Source organism: Myotis myotis, unplaced genomic scaffold, assembly GCF_014108235.1.
Source record: "Myotis myotis isolate mMyoMyo1 unplaced genomic scaffold, mMyoMyo1.p scaffold_m19_p_15, whole genome shotgun sequence".
Taxonomy (NCBI): Eukaryota; Metazoa; Chordata; class Mammalia; order Chiroptera; family Vespertilionidae; genus Myotis; species Myotis myotis.
In genome coordinates, this window is record NW_023416319.1 from 5,723,029 (window position 1) to 5,739,820 (window position 16,792).

The following is a 16,792-nucleotide window of genomic DNA, read 5'->3' on the forward strand; positions in this document are numbered from 1 at the left end:
ATTTGACATAGATCTTAGAACTCATCAGAAAGATACACTGTTTTCTTTCAATAGTAAATATTTTTAAACTCAGATTTCAAGAGAATCCAGAGATACAATACAGCATAATTATTAATATTGCATAGTAATATAACAGATATTACATGCTATATATGTTATTATTATACCTGATGTGATATGATACCTAGTATAATGTTGTTAATAATAATAGTAATATAGAATCAGCATTGACCAAAATAGTTGGGTTTTTGAGTTTGAAGGTTCTTTATAACCGACATCATAAAATTAATTTAGAGCATTTCATTTAACAAACCACATCTGTGCCCTTAATGAATAGTAATTAAAATTCACAGCAGCATTCCTATTAGGTGATAGAGGGTTATTATAGCCACTTTCTAAAATAGACAGACTTTAGGCCATGCGGTCTGCCCTTCTATGTGGGTGTCAGCACTCGGGAGGAAATTGAGACAATTCTAATTTTTCCATTTCTAGAGAACTATCTACTCTTAAAAAAAAATGTCAAATTTGAGAATCAAAATTCTGACTTGATCATTTTCCAAAATAGCATAGAGTGGTGGAAAAGTACCAGTGGATGATTCTAGTCCTGGTTCTTCAACTAAGTGTTGTGTGATTGACCTCGAGCAGCAATTTTCAACTGGTGTGCTGCAAGATTTTTTAAAATTTGCAATACCTGAGTATTTAGTCAGGGGCACTGACCTCTTTTCCCTTAGCTTGTCAAATAAAAATAATGACAACAGCCAACACAATAGCCATCGAGTGTGAATGAATCCCAATTATAACTATTTTTTTGTTAGATTGGCCAAAAATGTAGTATACTTTGTGTTGTGCTGCAGAATTTTAGAAATTGGGTTATGTGTGCCATGAGATGGAAAAGGTTGAAAATTGCTGACCTTGAGTATGACATTCATCCTGTTTCTTGGTTCCTCATCTGCTGAATGAGAGTGTGGAATAAATCCTACTCAAGATTATGTTTGGATCTAATAAGCACCAAATTTCTCTCTCCTCTAATACTTCTGACATCAGCCACTGTGGCCAGCACCAGTTTCCTGTCGACCTCAAGCCACCTGTCTTTGGGAACTAGGCTCTTTCTATTAAGATGGTATTAATAATTCCTGAGTACTATATCCCACCCACCCCAGCATCATTTCCTTCTTGTCCGAGGGCCAATGCCACTTCTTCCCCCTGATCTTGCCTGGCCAGTGGCCCCTGACTCTTTGTCTAGATATGAATCCTGCCTTCGGTTATCAATGTCTGCTGGTCCCAGGCTGCTATCAATCAGACTGGACCTACTATTTCCAGTGAATTTATTAGTTACAATGAGATGTCATGTATCTAACCCAGCCGTGGGCAAACTACGGCCCGTGGGCCGGATCTGGCCCATTTGAAATGAATAAAACTAAAAAAAAAAAAAGACCGTGCCCTTTTATGTAATGATGCTTACTTTGAATTTATATTAGTTCACACACAAACACTCCATCCATGCTTTTGTTCCGGCCCTCCGGTCCAGTTTAAGAACCCATTGTGGCCCTCGAGTCAAAAAGTTTGCCCACCCCTGATCTAAACTCTTTTCTATTTCTGGTCCTTTCCTTAGCTTCCTTGGTTCTTGGTCCTTGGTCTTGGTCCTATAGGCTGCTACCGTCACCCAAGATGACAATGATCTCCCTTAGAAAGATGTGTCTTGTTTGGGTTCCTGCAAAAGCCGACTCTACAACAAGGATTCAAATGCAAGTAGTTTATTTGGGAGATAAAGGAAACATGGGTAGGGAAGCTGGGAAAAGAGATAGGGAGATCATTCAACCAAAAAGGCACATTGCCAAATAAGTTCCCATGGCGAATGACGGGACCTTAATTCCCACACAAACCAAGATGCAATATGTGCACAGCTACACTCCTGAGAAGTGAAAGAGCTTCAGCCACTTTTCCTTCTTGTGACGTTGGTTTTTTGGCTGCCAACTCTACTGTTTTTCTTAACCAAATGACCAGTCTTTCTCTCATGGCAGAGTTTTCTGCTTTGAGTATTGGTTCTATTTGCTATTGTTTCTGCTTGGCCTCTTTCTTGAACCGTTCTATGCAAAGTCCTGTGGTCTAGCTTTCTAGTATTTCCACTACCTTTGCTTTGACCTCAGAAGGTCAGAAGTGAAATTTAAAGGGTCTGATCATGTAACACCTCACATTTGTAAGGCGCTTTACAGTTTATAAAGGAGTTTCATGGCACCCTATTGAAAGAGCATGGAGGCTAGAGTCAAAAGCATTGAGATTCCATCTTGGTTCTTGTACATATGAACTCTTCGATGTTGGACAAATCATTTCTCCTTGCTACATGTTGGTTTCCTTATCTATAAATTAGGAATAATAAAGTGACCTGTCTCCTTTCTTCACGAGGGTTCTTGCAAGGTTGAGAGGGGAGTGAGACCCAGATAACCATCAAGGACTCAGTCTACACCTCAGTTATCTGATTTCCCACAATTTTTGTGCTCACAGCAGGCTTGTGAGAAGGGAGGCAAGATATTTCCCTTGTTTCAAGGACAAGGGAACAGAGAATCCCTCTGACTCTAATGCCAAAATCTGTAGTTCTCAAATGCATGCAAAGAATTATTGAGCTTCACATCAAATCACATCTAAAATATATTTGTAGCATTACATTCTTGAAGGGAAAGGCAGATACATGGCATTCCTTGAACAAGTACAGTCACAGATCTGTGATCTTGGAAAACTGAAAGAGTATGACACCCGGATCACTTAGGAAGAGTTTTGCTGTCCCTCTTAAAGTCAGCCACATACGTATCAGAATCAGTCACTGGAGAGCCTAAGATGTACTAGTAGGGTTAGGCTGAGAAACAACTCTGTATTCATCTGTTATTGCTTTTTAAACATTTCTCCCAATGACTTTAATTTCCTACATAGGGGGCGGCCAGCCTTTTGAAGAGACTCATCCATTTCAGCGCCACTCTGAGTTTCTAATGGAAACGTCTTTGGGGGCTGATTTGGAGAAACTGGGGCAAGGCAGTGCCTCCGCTGCCTGAAGGCAATTTGCATCTCTTAAAGATGAAGACGGAGGTTAAACATGAGTTGAAACTCATCATGACTTGTAGACCATGCCGTTTTTTTATATATCATTTCACACAAATCCATTTTTAAAAGTTGAATATGTGCTTTTTAAAGTCAAATATCTGCAAAGGAAATTGGACTGACCCGAATCTGCCTTCAGTGTTTAATGGGAAGGATGTTGTGAAATTTCAAGCAATTTTGTTGTTCATGCACATATTCTTTTTAAGGAAGAAAACCTTCCTTTGCTCCACATTCCTCTTTGTGCCCACAGAAATGCTTGATTTGGTTTGGTATGAGTCAAACAAACTGTTCTCATCACAGTGGAGCAAAGAAAAAAAAAAGAGCTTTTTATTCAAGTTATGGGTTCTGGGAAAATTTGTGTAAAAGCATTCTATGTAACTGTAGTTGTTGGCTACTCTATTGTGAGCTGTCTGTAGAATAGTTATTTCTCTTGTACCCAACAGGAAAATAATGGGGCACGAGAAAATTCAGCCTATTAAAGTGCAGGGCATATAGGAAAGGCTTGTTGAGCTCCTTTCTTTTTTTTCATCATATGAATGTTCACGCATATCTATGGAGAATTCTTTCTCTTCTCTCTCTTTCCATGCTTCTCCCAAGATTGTGCCCTGTCAGACTAGCAGGTTGAAGAGGTGAACTACAACGTGGGAGCCATAACTAATGCTGAATTTCATGTTAGGATGTGTGATGCATATTAATTCTCATCAACCACTCATGCTATGATTTGGTTAATGTATGTTATATAAATAATTATGATTCTGAAATCACAATATTTAAAGGTGGATATTCTTAAATCACAATATTTCAATAAGAAGAAAGTTGAAATGAGCCAAATATAGAAATTAGTCATTTCCACTCCTGCAGAAATCCTCTTAGCAAATGCAAAAATGCCATCAAGGGTCAGAGGGGAATGAACATGAAGCCTCAACAAACCCTCTTAGAGGTGGTAAAACCCAATCGCCCAGTATAATAATCTATATATATAAAAGCCTAAGTGACCCTTACAACTGGACGACCCGTTGACTGGTCGCTATGATGTGCACTGACCACCAGGGGGCAGACACTGAATGCAGGAGCTGCTCCCTGGTGGTCAGTACGCTCCCATAGCCAACCTCCCATGGCCGGCCAACCTTCCATGGTCCCTCTTCCCCAGCCAGCTGGCCCCAATCAGCTCAATGGGGACTGGTTGAGACAGATCCGATCAGCCCCAACTGGCCAGGCCAAGGGACCCCACCTGTGCACAAATTCATGAACTGGGCCTCTAGTTTGGAGATAATAGAATAACCTCTCCAAAGCACTGTGATGCACTAATGTCAGCTCTGAAGCTTTTTAAAACATCTACTGTATCAGGCAAAGCTGAGATATTAAAACTAGAGCTTAACAGAGCCTGATATAGCAAAGGAGATTGGAACTCTGGTGAGGAGCCCGCGTGGTTTCAGGGGTAGTGCTGCTGGCAGGCCAGTGGAGCTTCGTGAGTTCCGGGGAAAACCTCGTAGGACCCTAGGCCCAGAAGGAAACTGGAAATGCCACCCCGTTGGCCCACCTGCCTCCAAACTCGACCACACCCAACTTTTAAAAATCCCACGGACCTTACATTGCAATTGAGTAGCATTGTTGTGTAAGAAACCTTGGGGATAAAATATAATCTAGTCGTTTTCCCTCCTGAGAAACCTACATCAACCTAAAGGACTTAGTTAGCGGCTCTAAAATCACTGTTGATTCCCAGATCAAACATGGTACAGACGTGCCAGGCTTTGTCATTCACGGTGCCTCCCCCTTTACAAAGAGGCTTTGGAAGCACTTAAGTCTTGGATGTTTTGTCATTCTGGTTTGAACTCTAGCATGACTTAAAAACACTCACCAACAAGTAAATGTCAAAAGATGAAAAAAATCTCCCACATTCTGTTTTTCATAAAAAAATATAGATTTAATAAGTTTCTAAAGGAGAACAGAATGGCCATGTTAGAAGACTGCCAAACTTATAAGCTTTGACAGTCCCACATACTGAGATCAACAGGAAAATGCATTTCACAAGAAATAAAATACATTTTTCATCTTCTGGATTCATGGAAGAAGGAGAAGAAAAGACACATCTGTCCCAAATTTCTTTGAAGGAACCGAAGGGCATTCAGTCCTCCTGTGTGAACAGGCTCACTCTTTCTAATGGGTCACCTTACAGGGCTTTAAACAATAATTGTAAAGCTGTAATCAAACAAAATCAAGGAGGAAAATTGAAAAGGCTTAGTCTCTAGTAACATCTCACAGCTGGATATAAAAATGTCCTCAGCTGTAGGAAGAATAGCAGTATAAGTAAATATTTACAAGGTTGCTCACTACCGGGCTGCCTAAAATAATTAGAGCATTGCGCAGTGTTATTGCATTGTTTAAAAAATGGGGTAATCACAGCGATTTTAGAGTTCTTGGGAAGATCATATAGATTAATCTTTATAGCTACACACATATATGGCCTATTTATTGTTACTTACTTGAATACTAGATTATGACAGCATAGAGAGGTAGAGAACAGCATGGTCTCTCCCAGTTCATGCGCTAGCTCTGCTTCTCATTACTTATTTGATCTTTGGCAAGTTTCTTAATCGGCCCATGCTTCATTCCCATCATCTGTAAAATGAGAATACTAACAGGATCTGCCTCATCTGGTTGTTGTAAGAATTAAATGAGTAGGTACTAGTACATGCAAGTGGTTAGTGTCTGACACAGGGTAAGCATGCTGTGAGCCATTTCCTCTTCTATTGTGGCTGCTCATGCTGCCATTGTCATTGTTGTCATCATTCTGCGGACAGGCTGCAGTAATCTAAGTGGCCAAGGTTACAGACAAGCAAGACTGAAAGCAAATAACAGGGCTCACTCTCTCTGGATTTCTGAGTCAGAGGTGACATAAATGGGTCGAGGTCACCAAGCACCAAAGGGGCAGGACAAGTGCTACACTCTGAGCCCAAGAAGTGGGGGAAAGTGTGTGGGAAAGCCCAGTCTGAAGAGGCTTCCTCTCCCACCACCAGGGACCAGCACTGCTTCATGTCTGGCTGAGGCTGCCGTCATGGGGGACCCTGAAAACCTAAGGTCCAAACCTCGGGAGCAGACACCTCCCATTACTTTACCTCCTTCCGAAGGACTGTAAAGTACGCGTTAGAAAAATACTGCAAGATAGCAGATATTGGAAATGTTTTAGAGTGAATCTCCAAAATGGCCAGCAACTTCCAATTTGGCTTTTAGAACATGCTCTTCAGAGTTGTAAATGGTATATCAGGCTCTCAACAAACCAATTGAGGATCTCTCTAGTTAAGGGATACCATCTGGTTCATCAGGGGCCATAGCTCTGAGCTGAAAATGTGCAATCCAGCCCTAACATTGGTCTGCAGACTGAAAGGTCACAGGCTCAATTCCAGTCCAGGGCACATGCCCGGATTACAGGCTTGATCCTCAGAAGGGGGCATGCAGGAGGCAGCCAATAAATGATTCTCTCTCATTATTGATGTTTCTGTCTCTTCCTCTCTGAAATCAATTTTTTTAAAAAAGTGTACAATCCAGCAGTCTTCACACCATATTATAAAGGACTCACTCTGTGTCTACTTTCTTAATTCAGTCAACATTGCAGGAAAATATCAAATTGTTGAAGACATCAGCAAAAAACCCCAAAAATCCATTTTGGTTCTATGTCGACAGAAGTTTGAAGTGTTGCTTTTCAACTTGTTGTCTTGTTCCTGTATAAGCAGAATTCCTTACTGTGTATACACACTTCTTGTGCTTGATCATAGTCCTGTTTTCCTTTTAGGAGAAACAGTATTTAAAACCCAGTGGCACATCACTTCTCGGCCTTTTGGCTAAGAGCAAGTGTAAAACTCAGTAGCAGTGTGCATTTTTATTTTTCTGTTACTTTTCCGTTGATAAAAAGAATTAGGGGCATAGTTCTTCTAGATAGTGCCTCTCTGACTTCAGCTTCAACAGAAATGGCTGGAATGCTCATTATGAAATGCACATTTCTGGGCCCCACACTACATAAGAGTCAGCGTTTTTGACCTGTGGGAAAAGAGTGGAAAGGTACATAGAGACATATTAAGGCAAGAAATGTCTTTCAGAAAAATCACTGATGTGTAAAGTGCTTCTTTGTTCACAAAATTAGAAAAGGAGTCTTGTGCTGAAACGAACTGTAGTTTTTCTGGTATAACCATTTCTAAGACTAGTTCCAAAATCTAATTCTATATCAGTTTTTTGGGGGGTGGGGTGGGGTGGGGGGGTTAGTGTTTATTTTGATTATACAAGTTATGTTTTTCATGAAATATAGACTTAATTATTCCTAAAGAAGAGCATAGTTTTATGATAAGTTGCCTTTTTGAGGAATTAATTAGTGTATAAGTAAAGAAATGAATGCCTAGAAAAAATATAAGAAGAATGAATAGAAAAATGTTAGCTGGAGGCAGGATATTCCTTTCTTTTTAATATATATGTTTTACATAACAGGAAATCCACTAGTTTATTTTTAGAAGGATGTAACATATATGCCTAAAGAAACAATTATAATCTGCTCTTTCATGGGAATACAGATAAGACCTACTGAAATTCCCAAATACTACATTCTCTGGAAAGTCCCAGCAACCACAAAGATAGCCTAGTATGAGCAAAGCTCACACCATCAGAGCACATAGCTACCAAGATCTTTAAATTCACAATCACCATACATTCTGTGTCTTGAAGGGATGCCCTTGAATTAAAATGGCCCTTCTCTTCTGCTTTGATAAGTAAATCTAACCTGATGATTGTCCATGGACATTCTTTCTATCTCTCCATGGAGTTTACATCTGAGCTTTGAGGATGACCTCACTCTCTTTCCTCCCTCTATTACTCTCCAGCCTTTAAATACTTGTCAACTTTCTGTCCCATTGAGGAAAATTGAGCATGTTACATTCAGAATTATGGAAAGGTGGTTTTTTTTTTAATATGGCTAAAATGGATGTCAATATGCCCTGTTTCTGAAAAGAAAATTGAATATTTGGATGATATGGTGAAGTAGTCATTATGCTAGTGTGTCATGAGTCATGTTAACTGTTATTATAAGATATCAAAAATAATTATCCTTTTCTCACCAAAAAGAGAAGTCTTTCCAGATCTCAGATATCTTACATTCTAAACCTTGCATATTATTATCACTATTACCTAAGAAACAAAAGCCACAATTTGATAGATTCAGAGGACATTTCTTCGATACATACAAAAGCAGGGATGAATGGGAAGGGGTTATTATGGGAATGAATGCCTGTATCTTCATTGATCTAGCAATTTCATGATATAAGTAGGCTCATCAGAAAGTTAAGTCATCTATTTCCATTTGCACTGTCCATACACTTTAGACTACAGTAAGGAGAAAGCAGTACTGAGACAGAGTTGGGAAGCCTGGGTCCTCATTCTTACTTTATGACCAACTAGTTCTATGTCACTGGAAAAATAATTTAAATTCTGTAGGATTCAGTTTCCTCATTTTCAATATTAATGGGTTAGACTAAATAATCCTTAGAGTCCCCTCCAGTGTTAAGGCTTTAAAATGGACACGAATATCTATATCTATATGCATATCTATCTGTAATACTCTTCCTCACTTTCTTCTTTCCAAAAATTCCAGATAAAGACCTTTTCTCCATGACTAACAATAAGAGGGCAAAATAGCATTTTTTCAATTAGTCCAATTGAATGACAGACAAAACTCTATGCAGATATTGCTTCAGAAAAATGCCTTCAGTGTATGCGGTATAGGAATGGAACAGCAGAAAAAACCAAGTATCCATCTCTCAGTCAAACCGAACCCATAAACAAAATTAGATTGATGTCAACGATAGAGATCTTGGAGTTGTCTGTACAGAAAGTTCTGGCAGGAAGAAGCATGAGCTATGTGTGCTTTCCCCGAGGGTCCTTTGAAACAACAGTAGACAGTTTGCCTTGAAAAATTACTTTCATGCCTCAAAAGTAGTTTATATCACCAAGTGAAAATATACAGAAGTGCTCTAGCTGCAGAGAGAAATCACATGGGAAACGGAGGTACTTTCCCAGACCTAGGGTCGGGAAGAACAGAAACGATGGATACTTGAGTTACTCCGATTGGTATTTCACACCGAGTGATCCGCAGACTTGGTTCCTCGCTGCTAAAGGAATGCCCTCTGTTCTCCAGGGCCTCAGAGAAGGTAAAGAGAGCCATCCTAGCCAATAAGCACAACAGATTGCAATGAATTTTCCAGTATGTAGAGGTTCCTAAGGACTTGCATGGTGTATGTACACAGATAGGCTACTGCTACAATGATTTCTACTCAATGCCTTGAAAATGATGAGATGTGCTTCTTACTACAGTAGGTCCCCGGGTTACATCGGAGATGTGTTCCTATGGCGACGTAACACGATTTTCACCGTAAGTCGGAACCCACCTACATAAGCACCTATGTGACTCCCACAGAGCACATACACTGCAGTAATGAAGTGAAACAGTAAAAGAAATTTAAAAGAAAGATAACAATTCCTGACCATTACTTGTGGTAAATAAGTAATAAAAAACATAAAGCACATATGTACATACATCACAATGACGGAACTTTTTTTTTTTTTTATAAATAAATGGGAGATGGTGACCTAACCACGAAACGACGTACGTCGAGTCCGACGTAACCCAAGGACTGCCTGTATTGGAAAAGTGTTCAAAGTTTACCATGGTTCTTGATCTTTCCTATTTTTCCAGAACCTCTGACTCAACTGCTAAAGACCTCAGAAGCTTCCTCTTAAATTTTCTAATGGAAGGTGCCAGAGTGACATCAAGCATTAAGCCTGGGATGAATCAACAGTACTCAACATTCATGTGTACTTCCTGCCTTGAGAGGAATTGAGTGGAAGAGGAAACATGGTAAAGCTACGCCAAGAACCCTGGGGGTTAACTGACTCACTGAGTGAAACAGGGACAGGAGTTAAGGAGAGAAAAAGGGAGGAGAAAGGGCAGTTTGGAAGCACAGCCTCTTTCAGAGGCATCACCATAGCTGGTCAGCAATCATGTCCTCCCCCAGATGACCAATAAGCACCCAAATTCAGGGAACACACCCATCCTAGCGGTACATAGAATTTGCCTCTTACCAGACCATGGATCTTGAGCCAGTGTGTCTATTTTTGACAAGAATTGCAGCGCTGCAAGACATGGAAGCTGACTTGTATTTCTGCACGATGCTGAGGATAAAATAGTCCCTGAATGAAAATAAATACAAGACAGATGTGTCCACAGCAGTAGAACATGTGATGGACAGTATGAAGGAATTTGATATGGCTTATCGCATCGATCACCTGCTAGTGGCTTTTTGAAAATAGTTAAGATGTTAGAGAAGCTTGGATTTTCCCTTCTACTTTTCATTTTTAAAACTTAAAAAAGTTTTCTTTATTATTTTCATTAAAGTTCAATAATTAGTACCCTAAGGAATTGTTAGTACAGGCAATATGGAGAAATGAGTAATTAGCCTGTCTGGAGAAATGACATTAGACAATCTGTGTGATATAGGCAAAGGATAGATTCCCCTTAATAGTAGCGTATTTTGTCCAGATTTAGTCATCTAATGGCTCACACTTTCAGTCAAAAAGTGGTAGGTTATTTTGGAAGCCTTGTCATTTGCTCTTTGCAGTTGGACAACAGTTTGGTGTGTGCCAGGATGTAATCGCCATAGGTTTTAGTCTACCTTCTTTTCTTTGAAAACATTCTGATTATAAGCTGCTATTCTAGGAAGTTTACCGAAAGTTCAGTATAAACAGTAGTTCTATAAATCAAATTATCCTAAATGAAACAACTGCTCATTGTTCCTTAAACATAGCCTGGCAATTTTTGACTTCTGGCCCTTGCTTATGAAGTTTCATCTCCCACCCTCTTGATATTCATGGCTGCAGAAGCAAGTCACTGTTGGCTCCTGTGACCTCCTCAGCTTCCCTACCAAATCTCTAATGCTGGAACCCTCAGTTTTCTTCTACGCTCTATGTTCACCTCACCCTAGACCAGTGGTTCTCAACCTTCCTAATGCCGCAACCCTTTAATACAGTTCTCATGTTGTGGTGACCCTCAATTTCATTGTTACAAATTGAACATAATTAAAGCATAGTGATTAATCACAAAAACAATATGTAATTATATATGTGTTTTCCGATGATCTTAGGCGACCCCCAGAGGGTAGACCCCCCAAAAGACATCTTCACATCTTAACCCTCTGAAGCTGTAAACATGACCTTGATTGGGAGAAAAGAGGTCTTCGCAGATGTAATCAAGCTAAGGTTCTTGAGATGTGATCATCTCAGATTATCTGAACAGGCCCTAACCCAATGATAAATGTCCTTATAAGAGACAGAAGAAGAGAAAACAGAGACACGCAGGAGAAGGCAAAGACTGGAGTAATGCAGCCCCCAAGCCTATTCATATGTATTTGTTGAATGATCAGATAAGTGAATTTTAATGGCTTCTTTATCTGTATCTTACTCACAATAGTCCCTAAGTATATGTGTTAAATTAATGGATGTATAAAGGAATATTTTTTGATTACCTCAGCTAGAAGAAATTGGTCCTTCTTCTGAACTCAAACATAACACCACTGTACAAATCAACACATTATTCTATCTTTGAGTCAATTCACTTATATATGACTCCTCTCTTATTGACTATGAACTCCTAAAGTTCAAGATCAAGATACCTCTCTTCTTTATGTCCCACATAGCATATTGGACCAAGGATTGTGCTTCAATAGATACTTGGTGATTGAATGAATGAATGAATCAATCAATTAACCGCTGACTGACTAAAGAGGACAAAATCTGGCAACTTGTAAACTTCCACAACCTTTAGACTGTTGAATCCATTCACACTTATCCCAGATCTGTTACAGCTCTTCACGAAATCCTCTCTCCACTTGAGGTCTTTGAGAATCAAAAAGCTTCATTTCTTCCCTTGGAGCAGTGAAGACAAGAGGCAACAAGTAGTAAGCAAAACACTCATGATACTCATAGGCCTATTGGTCTCCTTTTTGGCCACTAACTCACTTAAATTGGTGTAGTTTAGCACATTACAAGATTGTTCAAGAGTACTATAATGATGTCAGACGCCATCAGAAACCACTTCAGAAAATCATTGCCTGTAGCCGGATCAAAAGGTGAACACCTGGAAACTAGTGATGCTAGAAAAACAGAATAAATCATTTTTTTCTTCTCTACCTCTTAGAGATTTTCACCTTTCCCCCTAAAGGATGTCCTTTTTTTAATTTTCAGCTTCTGTAATATATTTACAAAGCATTTGTACCATAATAAAACATTTGAGTACCTGTCTAAAGAGGAATTATCCTGGGTTCTCACACTATTCTTTGCAATTATTCTGGGCTACTTTCAGTTTGTTTATTTATTCTGGTGCTATTTTCAATAAGTAAATTAAACAACACAAAGACAGTCATACTTATCCAAATTATCATCTGGCATTTTCAATAGATAAACTTTATTGAACTGAAATATTTTACGTTGACTTTAGAAAGCAATGTGGTAGTGTTTAACTGCTTTGAGCATATTAGTTTAGGCAAAATGCAGGACTCAGAACAATAATACATTTTTATTCATTTCTTTCTATCTCAAAAGAGAATTGCCAAAAAATGGGTGGGAAAGGCAGAGTTTTTATATGAAAGATAGTGCACCCTAATTTTAACCCAATCATTCATTTTTTTGGAGTGTTCAATTTCTACTGCCTACTCAACTCTGCCTCACAAAATGGTAAATGTGGGTAAGATTACCTCACTTTGCTTGTCAGGGTGCCTGGGGAGCTAACCGACATTAAATTGTAAATAGATTCAGTTGGCAGGACACATAACAATATTTGGATGGCCGACAACAATATATGTATCTACAGCAACTCCTCTTACCAAAGAGATACCAAGCTGGGCTTTCTTAAAGTAGTGTGGGAAAGGAAAGGAAATGTGGGGAAAATTAAGACCTCTTTTTGGGTTGTTTTTATAGCTTGTACGTGGTTTATCTGAAATTTTGTGAATGTGATATGCTATTGCGTTAATGCATCAAGGCTGCAGAGTTCAAAAAGAGATGGTTTGTTTGAAATTATGACACCAAAATGTGTCTCCACTTAAGATTTTACAAAACAAATGCCCTGGGGATTTGGAGAAGGGTACTTCATGGAAAGAAAGAGTTTTCAGATTTTATTTTAGCATTCAGTTCTCAGTACTCAGAGGAATTCGGTCCCAGTACACTATGACAATCACATCTGTCAGACCTCTGTTGGATTCATCTCAGTCTTGAATGAAACATTCAAAAATGCCCAGGAGGGGTTTTGTTCCTCTGAAAAATGAACCTGCTTCACTCTCAAGATACTTCTTAAAAGATTGTTGTTTTCTTGAAATGTCACTAGGCTAAAATATGTTATGAACTATACCTTGGAGTCCCCTGTTCAAAAAATGTAAAACTACAGAATGTCAACTGATCAAAACGTGTTCCCAAGAAGACAGTTTTGTCTCAAGATCTTTTTTTCCTACTTTATGTTGAGTGACCAGAAATATGATAGCTTGTGTATGTGTGTGTGAGTGTGTGAGTTCTGGGGGAGGCCTGCTTCATTGTGGTTAGTATCTTCCCCTTCTCTCTTCAGTAGAGGAGGTGGGTTTGGCTAGGTGGGGATGCATTGCTCAGGGATATATCAGGAAGATGAACTTGCCCTTTTGAGAGGCAAACAGGCCAGGCCTGACACTCAGAACAGGGAGCTTTGAGCATCTTCAGCTGCACTTGGAACTCCTACTCCCATCAACCGGGATCAAGTTTAAAGTGGGGAAGGTGGCAGGTGGGAATTATGGAAGAGTAAGGCCTTCAGGTAGAAAAAGAAGCTGCTAAGTCACTCCATTGTCTTTCCCAGTCACCTGAGATGGACATCCATGCCAGCTGGGTCCCTCAGGTAAGCTTTGGTCAAGCGAAGGCCTCTTGAAAGCACCCCGGCAACTTTGGGTCAGTTTCACCACTACCCACTGCTGAATGAGCCAGGAGCGCAGTATGCCCTCAGAATGAAGGGGTGCGGTGAGCCTAGGCCCGTGGTCGGCAAACTGTGGCTCACGAGCCACATGCGGCTCTTTGGCCCCTTGAGTGTGGCTCTTCCACAAAATACCATGTGTGGGCACGTGTACAGTGCGATTGAAACTTCGTGGCCCATGTGCAGAAGTCGGTTTTCGGCCTGGGCGAGTCTATTTTGAAGAAGTACTGTTGATATTTGGCTCTGTTGACTAATGAGTTTGCCTTAGGCTGTTTTCCTTAGAGCTTTTTTATTAGAATATTGATTATTGGCCCTAGCTGGTTTGGCTCGGTGGATAGAGTGTCAGCCTGCGGACTGGATGGTCCCGGGTTCAATTCCGGTCAAGGGCACATGCCTGGGTTGTGGGCCTGACCTCAGTGGGGGGGGGGGGGGGGGGTGTGGGAGGCAGCCGATCAATGATTCTCTCTCATAATTGATGTTTCTCTCTTTCCCTCTTCCTTCTGCTTTAAAATCAATAAAAATTTTAAAAAAATTTAGGGGAGGGTAGGGGTAAGAGGGAGAGATCAACCAAAGGACTTATATGCAAGCATATAGGCCTAACCAATGGACACAGACAACAGGGGGGGTGAGGGCATGAGTAGGGGGAATGGAGGGTAACGTGGGGATAAGGACACATATATAATAACTTAATCAATTAAAAAATTTAAAAAAAGAATATTGATTATTACTGGTATACTGATCAGATTGGTTAGAATCCAGACTATGTGGCCATGCTTTGTAATATACAGCATGTAAATGGTACTGCAAACCATGCTTTAAATGATGAGTAGAGATAATGATTTTAATTATTTCCCTGCTAAGCTAACATTTGTTCTACTAAATCTCACTTGCACTGTTATAAGCTGAAAACTTTTAGATAAAAGAAATATCTCATATATCTCATGCCGATGACTGTAAAGAATCGCATGCACATCCATTTTCATAGTCTTCCAAAACTAAAGGTACACCATGAGATAGATCATTGGAATACGCAATGGAATCCTTGAGTGCTTTCGTGGATGGCTTGAATTAATAAAAACATAGGGAAATTATTTCGTAAAACCATGAATTCACAACTACAAAGCCTATTTTTGCTTTGCTATTATTAATACAATAAGAGGTTTGACTTTGACCTTGGAATCATAAACGTGGAAAACATTAACAGTATTATATTGACATGGTCTGAACCTCTCTTTTTCTGTATGAAACGGAGGCTTCTGATAAGTTTTCAGGAATCTCTGTGGCACCAAATAAAACTAAACAATTTATACGGACTAAGATCTAGGGAACCAAAAGATCCAGGCTCTTTGATAAAAGGAAGACTATTTGAAACCACTGGCAATTATTAATGTTTTAAAAACTATAATTTTAGAAATCACCCTTTGTAAAAATAAATATTAACCTTTGGAAACTCTGTTTTTCATAATAAGGTATATAGCAGGGTTTTCAAAGGCAATTCAGACTCCTGTTGATAAAAATGTCTTCATATTATTAACATAGCCTTTTCCCCTGAGCCATGATAAGTTTAAATTATCTAACAACGAACCTGAAGGCTACAGTTGTCTTTAATGTCACAGCACCTCCCTTATAATAAAATAAGCCACCTTTTAAGACGTTGCTATTTTTTTCTAGAAGCATTTACTACTTAAAATTGGGTTCAGCAATATAAAACAAAATGAGATTTTTGTCTTCCAGACTGTCAATCACTTTCCTCTGGGGTAATAGAGTGGCAGCTTATTGCCAGCTGTGGATTTTCTTTCTCTTTTTAATCTATATTTTAACTGATTTCAGAGAGGAAGGAAAGGGAGAGAGAGATAGAAGCATCAATGATGAGAGCAAGTCTTTGATTTGCTGCCTCCTGCATCCCCCTCTGCCCCCATTGGGGATCAAGCCCATAATCCAGGCATGTGCCCTGACCAGAATTTGAACCGTAACCTCCCAGTTCATAGGTCAATGCTCAACCACTGAGCCACGTCGGCTGGGCCCAGCTGTGGGCTTTCTAGGCTCTTCTGTAACATGACAATAGGAGGAGTTCAAGTCTTTGTGTGGGTTGTAGAGGAAGACCCAAAGCTGCCTTTCTCTTGCTTTTCAATCTAAATAGGCAAGTAACCATGAATCCTGCTTGGGATGGGACATAGGCTAGAGATAGGTGCAGAACAGAGAGGTAGCTGGGAAGCGATTATCACTGGTCACCTGGTCATGATATCTCAAGCTGGTATTCAATACCAGTCTTCCCCAAGTAGGACAACAGGCTGGAGACTTGGTTGAAGCCTGTCACAGCTGAAAGAGCTTGCATGAACCTGCATGCCTGTAAGTATTGCTGACTGAGTTCAGTGGTTCTCTAGACGTCACCTTTTTTAGACTTCCTGCCAAAGTTACCACTTTGGGAAAGCTCACAGAATGAACCAGATTTCTGAAGATCATTTTTGTGGGGAAAAAAAAAAAAAAGCAAAAATCAGTGTGTGTGTGTGTGTGTGTGTGTGTGTGTGTGTGTGTGTGTATAGAGGCCCAGCGTGCACGAAATCGTGTGCGAGTAGCTCGCTTCCGCTTGCCTCAGCTGGCCACCCTGCCCATCGCAGCTCATAGCTCGCTGCCCCGCCTTCTGCTGTTAGTAGTTCGCACCCTGCCTTGCCCGTGAGAACTACT